This window comes from Triturus cristatus, chromosome 4_2, assembly GCF_964204655.1.
Source record: "Triturus cristatus chromosome 4_2, aTriCri1.1, whole genome shotgun sequence".
In the NCBI taxonomy this organism is placed as follows: domain Eukaryota; kingdom Metazoa; phylum Chordata; class Amphibia; order Caudata; family Salamandridae; genus Triturus; species Triturus cristatus.
Genome location: NC_140586.1, coordinates 804166862 through 804187706, shown reverse-complemented (window position 1 = coordinate 804187706; position 20845 = coordinate 804166862).

Genomic DNA, 20845 nt, shown 5'->3' with positions numbered 1-20845 from the left:
AGAGTATGCAGTATGCCTATAAGTGGTGGGTCAATCCCCATATCGCCAAGCAGTGCCCACAATTTGCTGCGATTCACACGATCGAATGCAGCTGAGAGGTCCATAAAGGCCAGGAATAATGATCCCTTTTTGGCTATGGTGTATTTGGCACTAATTAAATATAAGTTGAGACATTGATCCACTGTGGACTTTCCCTTCCAAAACCCATACTGGGTGTCGGTAATCACCCCCTTGAGTTCTGCCCAGTCCTCCAGTCTGTTTAAAATCACCCTACCCAAAACCTTCATGGTGGCGTCTATTAACGAAATAGGACAATAACAGTGATGACAGTCACTGTTGGTGTTGTGTCAGTTAAAACGTGAGATGTTGTACACATCTTATGGTGTATTGCATTGACATGTGTCCACTTTCATCTCAACTAGAGGAGACCAAATCTGCATCCTCCCTTCACAGTGCTGGCAGACATGGAGAATGAGAAGGTCATCCGGAAATTCTGTCTGGATAGAGCCACCCTACAAGACCTATGTGCTATGTTGGAGCCCCACTTGCAGCCTCGCAGATCATATCCAACTGCTTTCACCCCACCGTCTAAGGTGATGGCGGCCCTGCATTTTTTTGCCACTGGATCATTCCAGCACATGGTGTCCAGCGCAGGTGGGATGTCGCAGCCTATGTTCAGCATGGTGCTACGGGATGTCCTGTCCGCTATGATGATCTACAAGGACAGGTATATCCATTTCCCCAGGGGGCATGAATTGGCGGGTGTTATGGGTGATTTTTATGTCCTTGGGCACATCCCCCATGCTGTTGGTGCCATTGATTGCACACATGTTGGGCTGGTTCCACCACAGGTTTGTGAGCACATCTACAGGAATAGGAAACATTTCCATTCCATCAACGTGCAAGTGGTGTGCCAGGTGGATATGATCATCTTGCACGTGTGTGCCAAATTTCCAGGCTTGGCGCATGACTCATACATCATGTGTAACAGCATTGTGCCCCAGCTGATGGCTAATCTGCTTTCTGAGCATGCATGGATTGTGGGTGAGTATGCAGAGTCAATTAGCGTGCTGTGTGTGTGACATGCTGTCCTCTGCCACAGTTGTATTACAAAGTAGGTCTTTGTATCTCACACCTAGGTGACTCTACATATCTCAACCGTCCTTGGTTGCTGAGCCCACTGCGAAATCCCTGGACACCAGCTGAAGTCCGCTACAATGATGCCCATGGGAGGACCCATCATGTGGTGGAGCGTACTTTTGGTCCCCTCAAGTCACGGTTTCGCTGCCTGGACAAGACCGGAGGTGCCCTGATGGACTCGCCCAAAAAGGTGTGTCAGATCGTTGTCACATGCTGCATGCTCCACAACCTGGCCTTGAGCAAGGAGATCCCACTGCTCCTGGACGGTGATGAGCAGCCGAGGCCCCCGCCTGCAAACCAACCCATGTGCAGTGACGAGGATAGTGGAGGAGGAGAACAGTGTCGACCTGCGACAACAGCTCATCAACCGCTACTTCACTTTAGGACTCCTAAATGCCTTCTGTGAATACCGAAAGTCTTAAAATTAGGATTTTTCTCAATTTAGTAGTCCTAAATCTAAATTTAGGACTACTAAATTGATAAAAATCCTAATTTTAAGACTTTCGGTATTCACAGAAGGCATTTAGGAGTCCTAAAGTTAGGAGTCCTAACTATACTACTACTAAACTGAGAAAAATCCTAATTTTAAGACTATCGGTATTCACAGAAGGCATTTAGGAGTCCTAAAGTTAGGAGTCCTAAACTTAGGACTACTAAATTGAGAAAAATCCTAATTTTAAGACTTTCGGTATTCACAGAAGGCATTTAGGAGTCCTAAAGTTAGGAGTCCTAACTATACTACAACTAAACTGAGAAAAATCCTAATTTTAAGACTTTCGGTATTCACAGAAGGCATTTAGGAGTCCTAAAGTTAGGACTCCTAACTTCTGTGAATACCGAAATGAGTAAGTGCCTTCTGTGAATACCAAAATGAGTAAGTGCCTTCTGTGAATACCAAAATGGTAGTAAGTTTAGGATTTTGTCTTAAGTTAGTTCTGTGAATCGGGCCCTTAGTGTTTTGGCAGGGGGGGCCACAGCTGCTGGGCTAGTGGGTTCTGAGGAGTCACCCCTCTCTGTGTCCGCAGGGGAGGATGGGGAACTGGCCTCCTGTGGGACACTGGAGGGAGGTGGAGGTGTTATTTGTGCCGCAGGCCTGAACCTCAGTATCGCCACTTGCTTGGCCAAGATGTCCACGAATTGGCCCATGCGGTTGTCTATGGACCTCAGCAGCTGTTGGTGCTCACGGGCATCTTGATGAGCCTGGCCCGTTTGTCCCTGAACCATGTTCATAGGCCCCAAGGACTCTGGTGATGTTTGCCAGGGCTTCGGTCACAGGGTCCTGTCGTCTTTGACTCCCACTTGTCCTCCCACCTGCCCTGCTGTCACGGACCTGTCGCCTCACCACTGTATGCACACGCCTACTCTCCCTGCCCTCCGCAGTTGTTGGATGGGGTAGTCTTCCCCTGGTGCAGTGCGAGTGTTGCAGCCAGGACTGGTGGTGGTGCTGGTGTTGCAGGTCATTGTGGCAGGGGTCCGCGTTGTTGTTGCTGAGGGGGCGGGGTGGCAGTGGTGTCCTGGGAAATGTTGTGCCCTGGCATGCCAGATGGGCCGGCTTCTAGCTCCAAATCCTCAAAATCCAGGGAGTCCGCATCAGAGAGTCCATGTCCCGGGGGAGGAGACTGGCTCTGCAGGTTGATGTTGTCGTCCTCTGCAGTCAGTTCTTGGTCACCTGTGGGACAGAGGGAAGATGGTCATTGATGTGCACACCTCAAGCTTGATGTTCAATGTCTCTTATTTACAGGTTATGCAACACACATTTAACTATTTCACACATTATATGTCTGCACAGTGATGTACATCATGATATGATGTGGGGGTACAGACATTATTTTTCCATGGTGTGACATGTCAAGGACCCACATGAAGATTTTAGGATTACGATGAAAGGTTGTCGTCTGACAACTGGTGGCTATACAACTTGATGTGAAGCATCTTTGCTGATTACTCTGACTGGCAGCCATTACATTTGTGCATGAACTAGCCATTGTCATCTTTTGCATACCTCTGTCCTGTCCTGTGCTTTGCTTTCTTTGTTCAACAGACCATGCTTGTTTACTTTTCCTATGGTCCTTCATGATCAGCCCCCATCATAGTTACAGAGAGCATTTGTTGCTGTGCATGTTTGTACCCTGATTTGCTTCAACCTTGGATTTGGTGAGTCACACTTCTGTTTCTGTGACAGTTACATATGGTTAGCTGTCTGCACACTGTAAATTGAGATTGTATCTGGGTCACTTTTTGTGTGATGTGAGGTCTTGTGTTGTCATATGTCTCCATGCTTTTCTTGAGGAATGCTGGGGTGCATGCACTGTCTGCTTACCTGTCCTGTTGTCACATTGTGGTGGAATTTCTGGCACATGCTTCTGGGTGGGTGTGGAGTGGAGTGCTTCATCCTACTCAGGGGTGGGACTGGGGTACATGGTGGGAGTTGGATTGCAGGCCTCCCACTCCCAAACAGCCCTCCCTGGGAAGATGGCTACCTACCTGTTAGGTAAGGGGGAACCATACAATGTCTGCCACATGCTTCTGGGTGGGGTGGAGTGCTACATTCTGCTCAGCAGTGGGACGGGGGACCTGGTCTGAGTTGTTGTGCAGGCCTCCCACCCACAGACAGAACAACCTTGGTAAATGTCTGCCTACCTGTTAGTCTGAAGTGTACAATGCAATGGCTGCCACATGCATCTGGGTGGGAGGGAGGGCTCCATCTTGCTGAGCTTGGGAACAAGGAGACATGGTGGGAGTTGTAGTGCAGGCCTCCCACCCACAGATAGAACAACCTTGGTAAATGGCTGCCTACATGTTAGTTTGAAGTGTACAATGCAATGGCTGCCACATGCATCTGGGTGGGAGGGAGTGCTCCATATTGCTGAGCTTGGGAACAAGGAGGCATGGTGGGAGTTGTAGTACAGGCCTCCCACCCACAGACAGAACAACCTTGGTAAATGGGTGCCTACCTGTTAGTTTGAAGTGTACAATGCAATGGCTGCCACATGCTTCTGGGTGGGGGTGAGTGCTACATCCTGCTCAGGGGTGGGTCAGGGCACCTGGTGGAAGTTGCTGTGCAGGCCTCCCACCCCCAAACAGCCCTCCCTGGGAACATGGCTACCTACCTGTTAGTTTGTATGTAGTGATCTAATGGCTGAAACAACAAAATGGGTGGTAGAGGCACTCCGAGTTCGTGTTTGTGACAATGTTTTACTCGTTTAACACTTATTTTGGATAGCGTGCTGTGGAGTGGATTCCAACAGTCATGGATTCCTGACACTTCAAACCTTCAATACTAGGACCGGTGAGGCCCTAATCTCCACGCACAGTTGCGTTTAGGTGGATACCTTGAAACTTCTCAAAACTGTAGTTATTCTTAAACAGACTCAATCCAACATTGTGGTGAATAAATGAAAATTTTTTCGAAGCAATATCTCAATGATTATAGCAATTTATTCATTGCAAAAGTAATTGTTGATTAAATCTTCATTCATTTCTTCGTACAAATCCAAATTACACTCTTACAAGAAGTTCACTTTTTGTAAATGCCCAATGCATTTCGAGCCAACCGGCTCTTCGTCAGGGGCTAAGTATCTAAAGAAATAAATAAACAGTATATATTTACACGATAAACGTTACAATGATGGCAAAACATCAGTTTGCAAATACATGATCAAACTCAAAATTTCATAACAACATTCCATGCTGAAACACGACTGGGTAGTAAGTTCAGTGACCGAATAATGACCCAAAATGACCATCACCAGGAAATGTTTGAATAAAGTTGTGTAAATAGTGAAAAAAGCGAAAAAAACGAAAAAAACCCAATGAAACTGTTACCTTGTAGATCAATGAAAAATCGCTGTTCAAAACGAAGAATTCAATCTGAAAACAGAACACACTGAAATGTCGTTTCTAAACAAAGAGAAAGAAACTGACAAAAGCGATAAGATGAAAAATCAAATGAAAAATCTTACCGACACAGTACAACGTGGTCGATTCAGTGAAGAGGAAACCTATCCGACTGCTGGTTCAAAAAATCACCAGGTGAAACTCATAGCGGCATGATGGGAGCATGCGCTTATATCAGAGCATATTAGACATGAACGAGGTGACTAAACAACGATGGGTAAAACTATCACGAGAAAGAAAACTACAATGAAAATAAACAAGGTGACTAAAAATACGCAGGCTCTAATCGAGGTTAAGGCTAACTCCTCTATTGAAAATGAACGAGGTGACTAAACGCGTAAGCCTGAAACAAGATGGGGGTAATGCTCGCGTGCATACTGTGCTGCTAAACTGAAAATAAACGAGGTGACTAAAAACGAGATAGATGGTGCCGCCATCTTGGAAGAGAGCGCAAAGAACCCATAGTGAAAAAATACTGTATTAATGGTAGAAGAATGGTAAAAAATACAAAATATACCGCGAAAAATTAAAGCATATATTGGTGGGGTCACTGGTCAGGGTAATCTAACCCAAGAAGAATGGTTAATCACATTGGTATATGTGAATATGCAGTACTATCCTGATACAAAAAAGCTCTAGCACACATACATCATAAATAACAAGCATAGTCTATTTTGTCATTGATGCCTTTTTCCATTAAGGTGTCCAAACGCTTGATCCAATAGGTCTCCCTCTGTAGGAGACTTCTAGTCAGATCTGTGTCTTGACGTTGCTCTACTCTTTCTAGCACAGAGAATCTGAGTTGGGCGATACTGTGCTTTTCTTCGTTCCAATGCATAGCCAAACTGCTGTGTTTATTGAATGTTCTGATTGTACTTTTGTGCTCAGATATCCGTGTTTTAATTTTTCTTTCGGTTTTGCCCACATACAACTTGCCACATGGACATTTGATGTAGTAGATGAGTTTGTTTGAATTGCAATCAGAAGTGTGGTGAAGTTGAATGATTTCTCCAGTGCATGGATGATTTAATGTGTTACCGATGATAACATTATTGCAATGGATGCAGTTATGACATTTACTCATTCCTTTGTAAGCGATGTTTCCTTGCTTAATTGGAGTATTGATAATTTCTTTAATATTTTTTGCGCGTTTATAAGCAAACATGGGAGGGTCTTTAAAAATGTTGTGAAAATCAGGCTCATTCTGTAACAATTCCCATCTTTTAATGATGATGTTCTTCACTTTACTAGATACTGTAGAGTATTTTGATACAAACACTTGTCTAGTTGTCTGCTTTCGTGGTCTGCTTAATAAGAGACTGTCTCTGTTGAATTTGGATGCGCGTTGTTTGGCTGATTCAATCACTTCTATAGGGTATCCCCTGGCAAGATACATCTGCTGTTGGAGTGATAAATTCTTCTCCGTATCCTCTGCAGTGGAGCAGATCCGTTTTATCCGCAAGAATTGAGACAATGGTAGGTTGTATTTTAGGCTGTTGGGATGGAAACTTTGGAAATGGAGTGCACTGTTCACATCTGTTTGCTTTTTGAAAACCTCCGTTTTTATGTGACCCGCTTCTTTGGTGAGAATGACATCAAGAAAAGATATTTTTGTCGGATCAATTTCATGGGTAAACTGAATGTGTTCATCAATTTGATTAAGTTGTTCAATTTTGCTTTCCAACATTTCCTGAGTGTTAATCCAGAGAATAAGTATATCATCAATGAATCTGCAATATAGCAGTAAATTTCCAGTCCATCCGATATCTTTGTAGATGTAGTCTGATTCAAATTTAGCCATGAAGGTGTTGGCATAAGCCGGAGCCCCGGCAAAGCCCATAGATGTGCCTTGTTGCTGCAAATAAAAATCATTATTCCAATAAAAGTAACTGTGATGTAAACAAAAATGTAAAAGTTCCAGAATGAACACTTTGTCTGCTCTGAGCGAAGATTGACGCAGTAGAGCCCATTCTACCGCCTCCATGCCAGCTGAGTGAGGGATCGAAGTATATAAAGACTTGACATCTATGGTGCAAAAAATGATGTCTTCCATGAACTTTATTTTCTGTAGCTTTAATAAGAAATCTGTCGTATCTTTGATATACGAGGGCCATTCTTGAACCAGCGGTTGTAGGAAGTAGTCAATATAGTGTCCCAAGGGCTCGAAGATGGTTCCACAACCCGTTACTATGGGCCGCATTGGTGGATTAAACAAGTTCTTATGAATCTTTGGCAGCATATACAGAGTGGGTTTCCTTGGATACTCTACTGTCAAAAATTTTTTGGTGGTTTCACTTATCCATCCCATTTCTAAAGCATGATCTAGAATGCTTCCAAGCGTTTCCTTGAGCTCTAATATAGGATCTTGGTCCAGTTTTAGATAAGTTTGAATATCTGATACGTGTTCTTGTACTGCGTTGATGTAAAAGGAGCGATCCATAAGAACAATGGCGCCTCCTTTGTCTGCTTTTTGAATCTGTATATCTGTGTCCTTCTGAATGGATTTTAATGTATTTTTTTCTTGTAGAGTTAAATTCGAATTCTTCACTTTCCTGAATTGTAGTTTTTGTAGATCTTTCCTCACTAGGTTATCAAATGAGTCTATGATTTTATGCGAAATTGGTGCCTGATATGTGGATTTGGGTTTGAATTCAAGGAACTCTTTGGTTTGTGTGTCTTCCTTAGCTGGTAATACATTTGTAAAAAAATGTCATAATCGTAGTATTCTAGTGAATCTGTATAGAGCTAGTTCGCATTCCAATAAATTGGTGTCATAAGTTGGAACATATCCAAGGCCTTTACTCAATGTTTGAATTTGTGAAGTGGTGATTTCCTTTGAAGAAATGTTGACTACTGGATTTACTTCTGGCTCCTTGTGCGTCCTTGTCATAACTGCATCCATTGCAATAATGTTATCATCGGTAACACATTAAATCATCCATGCACTGGAGAAATCATTCAACTTCACCACACTTCTGATTGCAATTCAAACAAACTCATCTACTACATCAAATGTCCATGTGGCAAGTTGTATGTGGGCAAAACCGAAAGAAAAATTAAAACACGGATATCTGAGCACAAAAGTACAATCAGAACATTCAATAAACACAGCAGTTTGGCTATGCATTGGAACGAAGAAAAGCACAGTATCGCCCAACTCAGATTCTCTGTGCTAGAAAGAGTAGAGCAACGTCAAGACACAGATCTGACTAGAAGTCTCCTACAGAGGGAGACCTATTGGATCAAGCGTTTGGACACCTTAATGGAAAAAGGCATCAATGACAAAATAGACTATGCTTGTTATTTATGATGTATGTGTGCTAGAGCTTTTTTGTATCAGGATAGTACTGCATATTCACATATACCAATGTGATTAACCATTCTTCTTGGGTTAGATTACCCTGACCAGTGACCCCACCAATATATGCTTTAATTTTTCGCGGTATATTTTGTATTTTTTACCATTCTTCTACCATTAATACAGTATTTTTTCACTATGGGTTCTTTGCGCTCTCTTCCAAGATGGCGGCACCATCTATCTCGTTTTTAGTCACCTCGTTTATTTTCAGTTTAGCAGCACAGTATACACGCGAGCATTACCCCCATCTTGTTTCAGGCTTACGCGTTTAGTCACCTCGTTCATTTTCAATAGAGGAGTTAGCCTTAACCTCGATTAGAGCCTGCGTATATTTAGTCACCTTGTTTATTTTCATTGTAGTTTTCTTTCTCGTGATAGTTTTACCCATCGTTGTTCAGTCACCTCGTTCATGTCTAATATGCTCTGATATAAGCGCATGCTCCCATCATGCCGCTATGAGTTTCACCTGGTGATTTTTTGAACCAGCAGTCGGATAGGTTTCCTCTTCACTGAATCGACCACGTTGTACTGTGTCGGTAAGATTTTTCATTTGATTTTTCATCTTATCGCTTTTGTCAGTTTCTTTCTCTTTGTTTAGAAACGACATTTCAGTGTGTTCTGTTTTCAGATTGAATTCTTCGTTTTGAACAGCGATTTTTCATTGATCTACAAGGTAACAGTTTCATTGGGTTTTTTTCGTTTTTTTCGCTTTTTTCACTATTTACACAACTTTATTCAAACATTTCCTGGTGATGGTCATTTTGGGTCATTATTCGGTCACTGAACTTACTACCCAGTCGTGTTTCAGCATGGAATGTTGTTATGAAATTTTGAGTTTGATCATGTATTTGCAAACTGATGTTTTGCCATCATTGTAACGTTTATCGTGTAAATATATACTGTTTATTTATTTCTTTAGATACTTAGCCCCTGACGAAGAGCCGGTTGGCTCGAAATGCATTGGGCATTTACAAAAAGTGAACTTCTTGTAAGAGTGTAATTTGGATTTGTACGAAGAAATGAATGAAGATTTAATCAACAATTACTTTTGCAATGAATAAATTGCTATAATCATTGAGATATTGCTTCGAAAATTTTTTCATTTATTCACCACAATGTTGGATTGAGTCTGTTTAAGAATAACTACAGTTTTGAGAAGTTTCAAGGAATCCACCTAAACGCAACTGTGCGTGGAGATTAGGGCCTCACCGGTCCTAGTATTGAAGGTTTGAAGTGTCAGGAATCCATGACTGTTGGAATCCACTCCACAGCACGCTATCCAAAATAAGTGTTAAACGAGTAAAACATTGTCACAAACACGAACTCGGAGTGCCTCTACCACCCATTTTGTTGTTTCAGTATTACAGTCATCCGGTACGAGAGCACCCAATCATGTCATTCGACTCCATTTCAAGTTTGACAGATAACAGAGCTAGTACTCTAGCTTATTCAACAGAACAAGCATCAGAAATATATGCACTGATACAGGATGTAAAAGCGTCAGATTTGCAAGGCAACACTGTCATTCAGCAATTAAAACAACTAGAGTACTCTTTGAAGAGAGAAATGAATCAACGACTTCATGCATCTACCCTGATACAATATCATAGAGCTAAAAGAATCCCAAGAGGGTTGAGGATGTCCATTAAACCCATGCAATACAGGTTTCATTTAAACAAAGATTTCATGGAACGGTGGTATTCAATACTGAACAAGTGCTCACTTGACTTAATCTTATTGTTAGTAGAAGAATTATCTAAAGTTATCAATGAACTTGCCAAGGAAATTTCAGAAATAAAACAAAACTTATCCACGAGAATGAATGATGACAAGCTTAAAAATGCTTTAGATGACATCAACATGAGACTGGATAAATACACGAAAGAAATACAGGAAGGAAAATTACGAAAATATAAACGTGACACGTTGGATTATAAACTCAACGAAGTTTATACATGGGCGGAAGCCAATGCACAAAGAAGACCACAGTTTAGAAAACCAACCACGAACACTTCCTCGGAGGAAAGTTTAGTCACAGATACCGACACCACAACCACTAGACCCACAGCGAAAAGTCAACTACCGAGTTCAGAATCAACCAAAGATATCACCAAAGACACCATTGAAGAATCAGGAGCATCTGGATCTACACATTTTTTATCCAGGGACCAGGACACAAGTCAACCACCGGGTCCATCAAAAAGCGCAAAACCAGGAGAAGCCACCACAAAACAAGGACGCACAAGGAGCCAGAAGTAAATCTAGTAGTCAACATTTCTTCAAAGGAAATCACCACTTCACAAATTCAAACATTGAGTAAAGGCCTTGGATATGTTCCAACTTATGACACCAATTTATTGGAATGCGAACTAGCTCTATACAGATTCACTAGAATACTACGATTACGACATTTTTTTACAAATGTATTACCAGCTAAGGAAGACACACAAACCAAAGAGTTCCTTGAATTCAAACCCAAATCCACATATCAGGCACCAATTTCGCATAAAATCATAGACTCATTTGATAACCTAGTGAGGAAAGATCTACAAAAACTACAATTCAGGAAAGTGAAGAATTCGAATTTAACTCTACAGGAAAAAAATACATTAAAATCCATTCAGAAGGACACAGATATACAGATTCAAAAAGCAGACAAAGGAGGCGCCATTGTTCTTATGGATCGCTCCTTTTACATCAACGCAGTACAAGAACACGTATCAGATATTCAAACTTATCTAAAACTGGACCAAGATCCTATATTAGAGCTCAAGGAAACGCTTGGAAGCATTCTAGATCATGCTTTAGAAATGGGATGGATAAGTGAAACCATCAAAAAATTTTTGACAGTAGAGTATCCAAGGAAACCCACTCTGTATATGCTGCCAAAGATTCATAAGAACTTGTTTAATCCACCAATGCGGCCCATAGTAACGGGTTGTGGAACCATCTTCGAGCCCTTGGGACACTATATTGACTACTTCCTACAACCGCTGGTTCAAGAATGGCCCTCGTATATCAAAGATACGACAGATTTCTTATTAAAGCTACAGAAAATAAAGTTCATGGAAGACATCATTTTTTGCACCATAGATGTCAAGTCTTTATATACTTCGATCCCTCACTCAGCTGGCATGGAGGCGGTAGAATGGGCTCTACTGCGCCAATCTTCGCTCAGAGCAGACAAAATGTTCATTCTGGAACTTTTACATTTTTGTTTACATCCCAGTTACTTTTATTGGAATAATGATTTTTATTTGCAGCAACAAGGCACATCTATGGGCTTTGCCGGGGCTCCGGCTTATGCCAACACCTTCATGGCTAAATTTGAATCAGACTACATCTACAAAGATATCGGATGGACTGGAAATTTACTGCTATATTGCAGATTCATTGATGATATACTTATTCTCTGGATTAACACTCAGGAAATGTTGGAAAGCAAAATTGAACAACTTAATCAAATTGATGAACACATTCAGTTTACCCATGCAATTGATCCGACAAAAATATCTTTTCTTGATGTCATTCTCACCAAAGAAGCGGGTCACATAAAAACGGAGGTTTTCAAAAAGCAAACAGATGTGAACAGTGCGCTCCATTTCCAAAGTTTCCATCCCAACAGCCTAAAATACAACCTACCATTGTCTCAATTCTTGCGGATAAAACGGATCTGCTCCACTGCAGAGGATACGGAGAAGAATTTATCACTCCAACAGCAGATGTATCTTGCCAGGGGATACCCTATAGAAGTGATTGAATCAGCCAAACAACGCGCATCCAAATTCAACAGAGACAGTCTCTTATTAAGCAGACCACGAAAGCAGACAACTAGACAAGTGTTTGTATCAAAATACTCTACAGTATCTGGTAAAGTGAAGAACATCATCATTAAAAGATGGGAATTGTTACAGAATGAGCCTGATTTTCACAACATTTTTAAAGACCCTCCCATGTTTGCTTATAAACGCGCAAAAAATATTAAAGAAATTATCAATACTCCAATTAAGCAAGGAAACATCGCTTACAAAGGAATGAGTAAATGTCATAACTGCATCCATTGCAATAATGTTATCATCGGTAACACATTAAATCATCCATGCACTGGAGAAATCATTCAACTTCACCACACTTCTGATTGCAATTCAAACAAACTCATCTACTACATCAAATGTCCATGTGGCAAGTTGTATGTGGGCAAAACCGAAAGAAAAATTAAAACACGGATATCTGAGCACAAAAGTACAATCAGAACATTCAATAAACACAGCAGTTTGGCTATGCATTGGAACGAAGAAAAGCACAGTATCGCCCAACTCAGATTCTCTGTGCTAGAAAGAGTAGAGCAACGTCAAGACACAGATCTGACTAGAAGTCTCCTACAGAGGGAGACCTATTGGATCAAGCGTTTGGACACCTTAATGGAAAAAGGCATCAATGACAAAATAGACTATGCTTGTTATTTATGATGTATGTGTGCTAGAGCTTTTTTGTATCAGGATAGTACTGCATATTCACATATACCAATGTGATTAACCATTCTTCTTGGGTTAGATTACCCTGACCAGTGACCCCACCAATATATGCTTTAATTTTTCGCGGTATATTTTGTATTTTTTACCATTCTTCTACCATTAATACAGTATTTTTTCACTATGGGTTCTTTGCGCTCTCTTCCAAGATGGCGGCACCATCTATCTCGTTTTTAGTCACCTCGTTTATTTTCAGTTTAGCAGCACAGTATGCACGCGAGCATTACCCCCATCTTGTTTCAGGCTTACGCGTTTAGTCACCTCGTTCATTTTCAATAGAGGAGTTAGCCTTAACCTCGATTAGAGCCTGCGTATTTTTAGTCACCTTGTTTATTTTCATTGTAGTTTTCTTTCTCGTGATAGTTTTACCCATCGTTGTTTAGTCACCTCGTTCATGTCTAATATGCTCTGATATAAGCGCATGCTCCCATCATGCCGCTATGAGTTTCACCTGGTGATTTTTTGAACCAGCAGTCGAATAGGTTTCCTCTTCACTGAATCGACCACGTTGTACTGTGTCGGTAAGATTTTTCATTTGATTTTTCATCTTATCGCTTTTGTCAGTTTCTTTCTCTTTGTTTAGAAACGACATTTCAGTGTGTTCTGTTTTCAGATTGAATTCTTCGTTTTGAACAGCGATTTTTCATTGATCTACAAGGTAACAGTTTCATTGTTTTTTTTTCGTTTTTTTCGCTTTTTTCACTATTTACACAACTTTATTCAAACATTTCCTGGTGATGGTCATTTTGGGTCATTATTCGGTCACTGAACTTACTACCCAGTCGTGTTTCAGCATGGAATGTTGTTATGAAATTTTGAGTTTGATCATGTATTTGCAAACTGATGTTTTGCCATCATTGTAACGTTTATCGTGTAAATATATACTGTTTATTTATTTCTTTAGATACTTAGCCCCTGACGAAGAGCCGGTTGGCTCGAAATGCATTGGGCATTTACAAAAAGTGAACTTCTTGTAAGAGTGTAATTTGGATTTGTACGAAGAAATGAATGAAGATTTAATCAACAATTACTTTTGCAATGAATAAATTGTTATAATCATTGAGATATTGCTTCGAAAAGATTTTCATTTATTCACCACAATGTTGGATTGAGTCTGTTTAAGAATAACTACAGTTTTGAGAAGTTTCAAGGTATCCACCTAAACGCAACTGTGCGTGGAGATTAGGGCCTCACCGGTCCTAGTATTGAAGGTGATCTAATGGCTGCCACATGCTTCTGGGTAGGGGAATTGCTACATCCTGGTTAGGGGTGGGACAGGGGTGCATGGTGGGAGTAGTAGTGCAGGCCTCCCACTCCCAAACAGATCAACCTTGGTGAATGGCTGCCTACCTGTTAGTTTGAAGTGTACAATACAATGGCTGCCACACGCATCTGGGTGGGAGGGAGTGCTCTATCTTGCTGAGCTTGGGGACAAGGAGGCATGGTGGGAGTTGTATTGCAGGCCTCCCACCCCCAAACAGCCCTCCTTGGGAAAATGGCCACCTACCTTAGGTGAGAGGGAACCATACAATGGCCGCCACATGCTTCTGGGTGGGGTGGAGTGCTACATCCTGCTCAGGGGTGGGTCAGGGGGGCCTGGTGGGAGTTGTAGTGCTGGTTGCCTGGACACACCCAACCCTGTACATGTTGGCTACCTTTGGGGTGACTCAGATGGAGTGGTTGTTACATCTGTGAGACCTGTGTTGAGTATTGTAGTGCAGAGGAATGTACTTGGGCTCTGGAGATGTGGCTTTGTAGTTGTGCCAGCCAGTACATAGCAGTGCAATGGTATACATTTGTTGGTACTTACCAGCCTGCACTCCCCCGGCTATTCCTGTGAGACTCTCTGGATGCAGTATGGCAAGCACCTTCTCCTTCCATGCAGTGAATGTTTTGGGTGCAATGGGAGGGCCACCGGCAGTCCTCTGAGCCAACTGACGATTCTTGTTCCTCTTTTCTTTCACAGCCCTCTTCAGGTCATGCCACGCTTCATGATTTCATGTTATGAGCATGAGGTGGTCCCTACTGCATTGACCTTGCCAACTATCCTTGCCCACATTTGTGCTCTTGTGGCTAATGGTGTCTGTTGGACCAGGGAACCAAACAGTTGTGGTTCTACCCTGATTATCTCATCTACCATGACTGACAACTCACTCTGTGAATTTGGGCATTTTCTGTGGAGCCATGGTGTGTGATGTGCTAATGTTTTGGGGTGCAGTTGTGAGGGTGGTGTGGTGTTGGGCCCTTCAGTTGTGGAGTATTGCAAAGGATTCTGGTCAGGGAAGGGGCTGGTTTTATGCTCAGGTATGTGGGTGTGTAAAGATGGGGTATTGCTGTCAGGTGTGTTGTGTGTGTTGTCCTGGGAGTTGTACTTTTTGAATTTGCCATGGGGGTATGTCTTTGGGATGTGTTAGGTGTTTTTGGGGGCAGGACTAGTTTGCTGTGTGCACTTGGTGTTCTTGTTGTGTATTTTTATTTAGACCGCCATTTTTTTCACAGAGTGTCAACAGAGATGGCGATGCTACACCCTTTCGCTGTATCTCCATTCATCACTGTTTGCGACCGTGGTGGTCGGAAACAGTGGAATGTACCACGGTCACATCGGGATATCCTGATTTTCCAGGCGGTGTCTCCACTGTCCTGGTGGCGGTTTGGTGTGTTTCCGCCGCAAATCCAAATGCCGCGGATGGCTTTTCGCCTTCTCCGCCTGCTACGGGTGTTTCTTCGTTGCCTCTTTCTGACGCGGTCAGCTTTTTTGGGCGGTTGATCCTATTCGGACCGCCGTTTTTTCCACATTACTGGCAGGTGGTTGTTTTCGGCTACCATAGCGGTCGAGGTGGTTTTCTGACCGCCATCCTAATGGGCCCCTAAGTGTTTCTAACTGCTCCAACCTGGATTTTAGATCAGAAATGCTCTTGGTAAATTCTTGAATTTTCTGACTTTCATCTGGTATGTATGAGCAGCAATGCTGGATGTTTAGCATTTTACAGATTCTGCTCTTTTGTGCAAGTAACATTTCTAATGATAATCTGTTTTGAAAAACCATGGATCTAATTGCTATGAGTTTGTTATTTACAACTAATAAAGCTTCAGAAGTACTAGCTGCCAGTTTGTAGACAACTGTTGACAGTTTTTTTATCTTTTCATTATTCAGTATGACTCCTACAGGTGGTATAATTGCACCACATTTGTCTCTCAGCAACTGGGTTCCTTCTTCTGTACTACTGGTGTGTCAGTGTGCTGGTGTCATTGTTAATGCAGCTATACTATATACATGATACATTTTAGGAAACAATGTAGCTAAGTAGAAAATTCCCTCTCAATCAGCAGGTAACTGGAAGTAATTATCTTGTCCACAGACAAAATAAACTCTTGGAATTGCGGTTTCTTCCAAATTCAAAATTTGCCAAGTGCCCCCCATCAATTTAATGTTGTGTTCACAGCTACTAATTCCCACATGTCTGGCTCTTGTGTGTGTTCTTCCATTGTAAACAAAAATGTTCCCTTTTTGTCCTCTGTCTAATTTCAGCTTTGGGTAAACCATTTTATTATTGAATTCATCTTCCTTCTTCCAAACATTTTTCAAAATATTGTTTTCACTGTTCTTACTATGTGAATTGTTAGTGTTCCTTTTCTCTAATGTCATTATAAAGACTTTTTCCAGTGGTCTTATTAAACAGGTTAGATTGTTGTGGTGAACCTGGACACTATCTAAGCCAAGCAATGTCCATTTCCTTTGTTTGTGTTTGTACTAGTGGTACCCTGGAAATAATTAAATCATGGTTTAAATAAAAGTATTGAAAATGGCTTCACCTATATACAAATATAAGCAAGATACTTAATAAACCTGCATAAGACAATTGAATATGATCGTATGTAACTTCATCTGCTGCTGATGACTGTAAGTGAACGCAGACATAACAGTCCTTTGCATTCATAGCTTGAGTGTATTCTTTCACAAACCTAGAATAAACATTAGTTGTGTAATCATCCCTCTTGTAGCTTGCAAATTATGCTTTTAACTGCTCCTCATATCTAGTGTGCACAAATGTGGAAGTTACATTAGTAGACCCAATATTTTTATCAGGTTTTAAATAGAACCCTACTAACACTATTGTGATCATTAGTACTGATATGAGGCACAAATTGAACACATAATTATTTTGCATCTATTTCGAAGGCAACACATGTTGGTCTGCAATCAAATAGTTTCAAGCAAAGTGTACAGCAACAGCTTAAGAGTTCAGTTCAGGGTTTTCTCCAAATACTTGCCTTGCAAATTGTTTGTTCAAACAATCTCTTTTTCACAAAGTCTCTTTAAATTTAGGATCTTCATATAGACTTCCTTAGCTCTACTCCATGTTCTCCTAAAATGTTATCCCTACTCTTCTACTGCAACCTTGGGCCTAGGTAAATCATTTTAAACTAAAAAAAGGGGGGCGTGGCCAGGCTACCGACCAATATGGCCGTGTAGATCTGCAGCTCTGCGGATCCACCTGACATCCTGGCTCTAAAGCCTTAAATCAGCAAGCCATCCTGCCCACCAGAGACTGCTGTTTTGCCCTAAAGACTCCGCCGACAAGACGAGACGATTCCTGTTATACGGGGCGAACTGGTTTCTGAGGTACGCCGAGGCAAAGATCGCAACTGCTGTGGCGTAGTGGGAAGTGGCTGAGACATGCCCGGTGTTGTTTGTCACTGGAGAGGCATGGCGCTGTGCTCCCCGAGGCACTCACGCGCAACCTGATTTGAGGAGATTTGGAGATCTGTGGCTCCGATTACGACTGCGAGCCGAGGATCCTATGGCGGGACTCTTGACACAGCAGCCGTCTCCAGTTGTACATGGCCGCGAGCGGGCCCAAGTGCATTGCGGTAAGAGCAATCTGTCCACTGGCCTCCTGCACCTCACTGCGTTCCCAGCTTCGGCCTGTATGCTTTCCCCCCGGAGGCCCCGCGGCGATAGGGCCGCGGGTGAGCCTGTGAGCGATTTTGCAGCTAGTGAGCTATTGTGGCCTGTGCAGCAAGTGGGACCCGCCATTAAGAATGGCTTCGGCGCCGTGGTTGTGGCGTGGCTGACATCAGTGTTCATCTTGGGCCTGCAGAGTGTGTTGGCATTTATGCAGTCCGCACACAGTACTAAAAGGAGCGTAGGTACCACTGACTGTCTGCAGTGAGCTAAAGGCAGGACACTTGTGGCTTCTGTATTCCACAGCACTCATTATCTGCTACTGGTATCCTCACACAGCATGGCACGCTCTGTTCTCTGAGAGGCAGGGCCTATCAAATAAATTGCTGGAGGTGCGGGCCAGCCATATTGGGGGTGCAGGGGAAGAAAGACCCCAAGCAGGAATGCACGGAAAAAAAATTAAAGTCCATAGCTATGAAAAACGAAGACCTGGAATTGCAGAGTCCACCAACACTGGCAGAATGGACCACTTCCTAGAAACATTGCTCACGGATCTGATACAGCGGAGTTTACCAGCTCTTTACATACATACACACAACACTCATTTGGGCCCATATACATCCATACACTCAATGGGCTGGCAAATATCCACTGGTCATCAATTTTATTTACTCTAGGAAAACTTTACACCAGTATTCTTACCATTTCTGTCTCATGAGTAAATGCACATTCGAAAGATCTAGTAGTAGATTAGAATACGGAGGAAATACAATTATCTTTTATTTAACCCCTTTGCTTGCGCACGACGTCTCCCGGCCGTCGTGCATTACGGTGGGCGTGTGCGCACGACGGCCGGGAGACGTCGTGTTCCCGAACGCCGTTTATTTCTCCCGCACAGCGGGAGAAATAAACCCGCACGCAAGGGGTTAAAGAACCACAGACTCAGAAGGAGTTTTAAAAGTTTATCTGAATTAATAATTGAGTCAAATCAAGATACACATGGAAGTACCAGAATTCTCCATCAGGAAAAACAGTTCAGTTAGCTTGTAATCAGTTTACATGATTTAAATCTTTCAATGACAGTACCTGAGGAGAGAAAGAATAGAGAGCAGGTACAGAGCATTAACCCTACAATTATATATACCTAGAATGGTGTGAGGACCCCCACATCAGAGTGTCAAGGACTCAAGACAGGTTCAGGACAGGGAAGGTGACCTCTTCTAGTGTAACGCCAGCGTTACACCCCTCTCTGGTGCTACTCTCTCCGGCTGGCGCTCGTCCGGACCCCTTCCTAGATGTGCCTCGTCGGCTGTTCCGCGAATTTTCCTTAGTGTTGGATTCTTCAATCAGGTTGCAGTAAAATCGGGCAGCATCTCAGCATAGCATCAGTATCTCGTAGGTCAAGTGTGTCTAACTATCTAAAACTTTTCTCTGTTATACCAACTGAAATGTATGATCCACGCCCAAATGTTTCAATTCCATGTTCACCCATAATTTGATTGGGCCAAGCAGTGGGGTGAGGATATCACACCATACTAAGTGCAATCATTTCTTTAGTTCTATTGTCTATCTCCCCACCCCTTAATTTTAATACCCACAAGCTTTATTCCCACAAGCATTTCATATGTGGATCGATAAGTCTGTAATACAATGTTGTGTCTTCTTCCTCTCGTAGGGTCAAGAGTTGTTCTTCCCAAGAGTTGTTCTTCCCATGTCCTTGCTGGGTTTAGGGTTTGACAGCCAGTCAATAACCTCATTTGTTTAGGACAAGCAGATGTTGCGCATGCGTAGAAACCACAAGAAACCAGAGACGCAGTCACCCTCCAATGCCCAAATACAAACTATTAATAAAGTCAGAGAAGAACATGTGAGAATACAGAATTAAATTAATTCACTGTATACCACTTATTTCTACTCTAACCCCATTTCCTTAATTAATCTTTTGCATTAATAGTTTAGTAAAACTTGCATAGGTTAGTTTCAGCTCAGCATGTGCATTAGTGCGATAGTTTCAAGCAGCCATATTAAAAGCTATTGCGCAGCTGCAAAGTTTCCCCCCCAAGCGACAGAAGACGTCATACAATGTAGATGTAGTAGAAGCATGCGCAGAAGAGTTTTTGCGTTTTTGGCGGCCATTTTAGGACACTCGGGTTATTCATTAGTGAGACACATAGAAAAGCTTCCCCTAGATACGAAATGTAAAATGTGGTGCAAAATTAGTATTCACGGACAGGTTGGTTACAATGTTATAGGTTATTTGAGAGAATTGCATACGAGCAAGTTTCTTTTTATACAAAACCTTGCTCCTTCAATCCCCTCTCTGATGGCATTTTATGCCATCACTAGATTCTATTAAATCAGATGCCAACTTTAGCATTCTACCATTTCGATGTCTTCAAATCTTTTATTCCTTCCTTTATCTTTCTTAAATTGTTATCCTTTCATTCTTTTGTAGATTTTCCCCTTCAATTCTTCAAGTCGTATTACTTCTAGTTTTCTTTTCCTACCCTTCTCATTCTCTTCGTACCTTTTTCTTTTCCTACTGCATTTGTGGCAACACATTATCATCAAGATTATTAAAATTATGCCCATGATTGGCCATAGTATTTGACCTAAGATACTCTTGCCTGTGTTAGAAAACCAACTACTGATTGTCGAAAAACTATTTGTTATTTTCTTCCATACACTGTCTACCTCCAGTGGTTTCAGTTCCTCTTCCAAATGTGTAATATTTTTATTATGTACTCCAATCTCTACACTTTTGTCAGGTATATATGTGCAACAATGTTGAGCTTTCAGCATTTTACAGACTCCACCCTCTTTTGCCAATAAGATATCAAGGGCAAGTCAATTTTGCAAAACCATAGATCTAACAGCAACTAACTCTGTATTGATCAGTAAAAATCCTCCAGCAGTGTCAGTAGATAACCGATCAACTACTGTGGAAAATTGAAAGATTTTTCGAGAATTCAGCAGAACCCCCACTGAAGGTATTAATGCACCAAATAAATC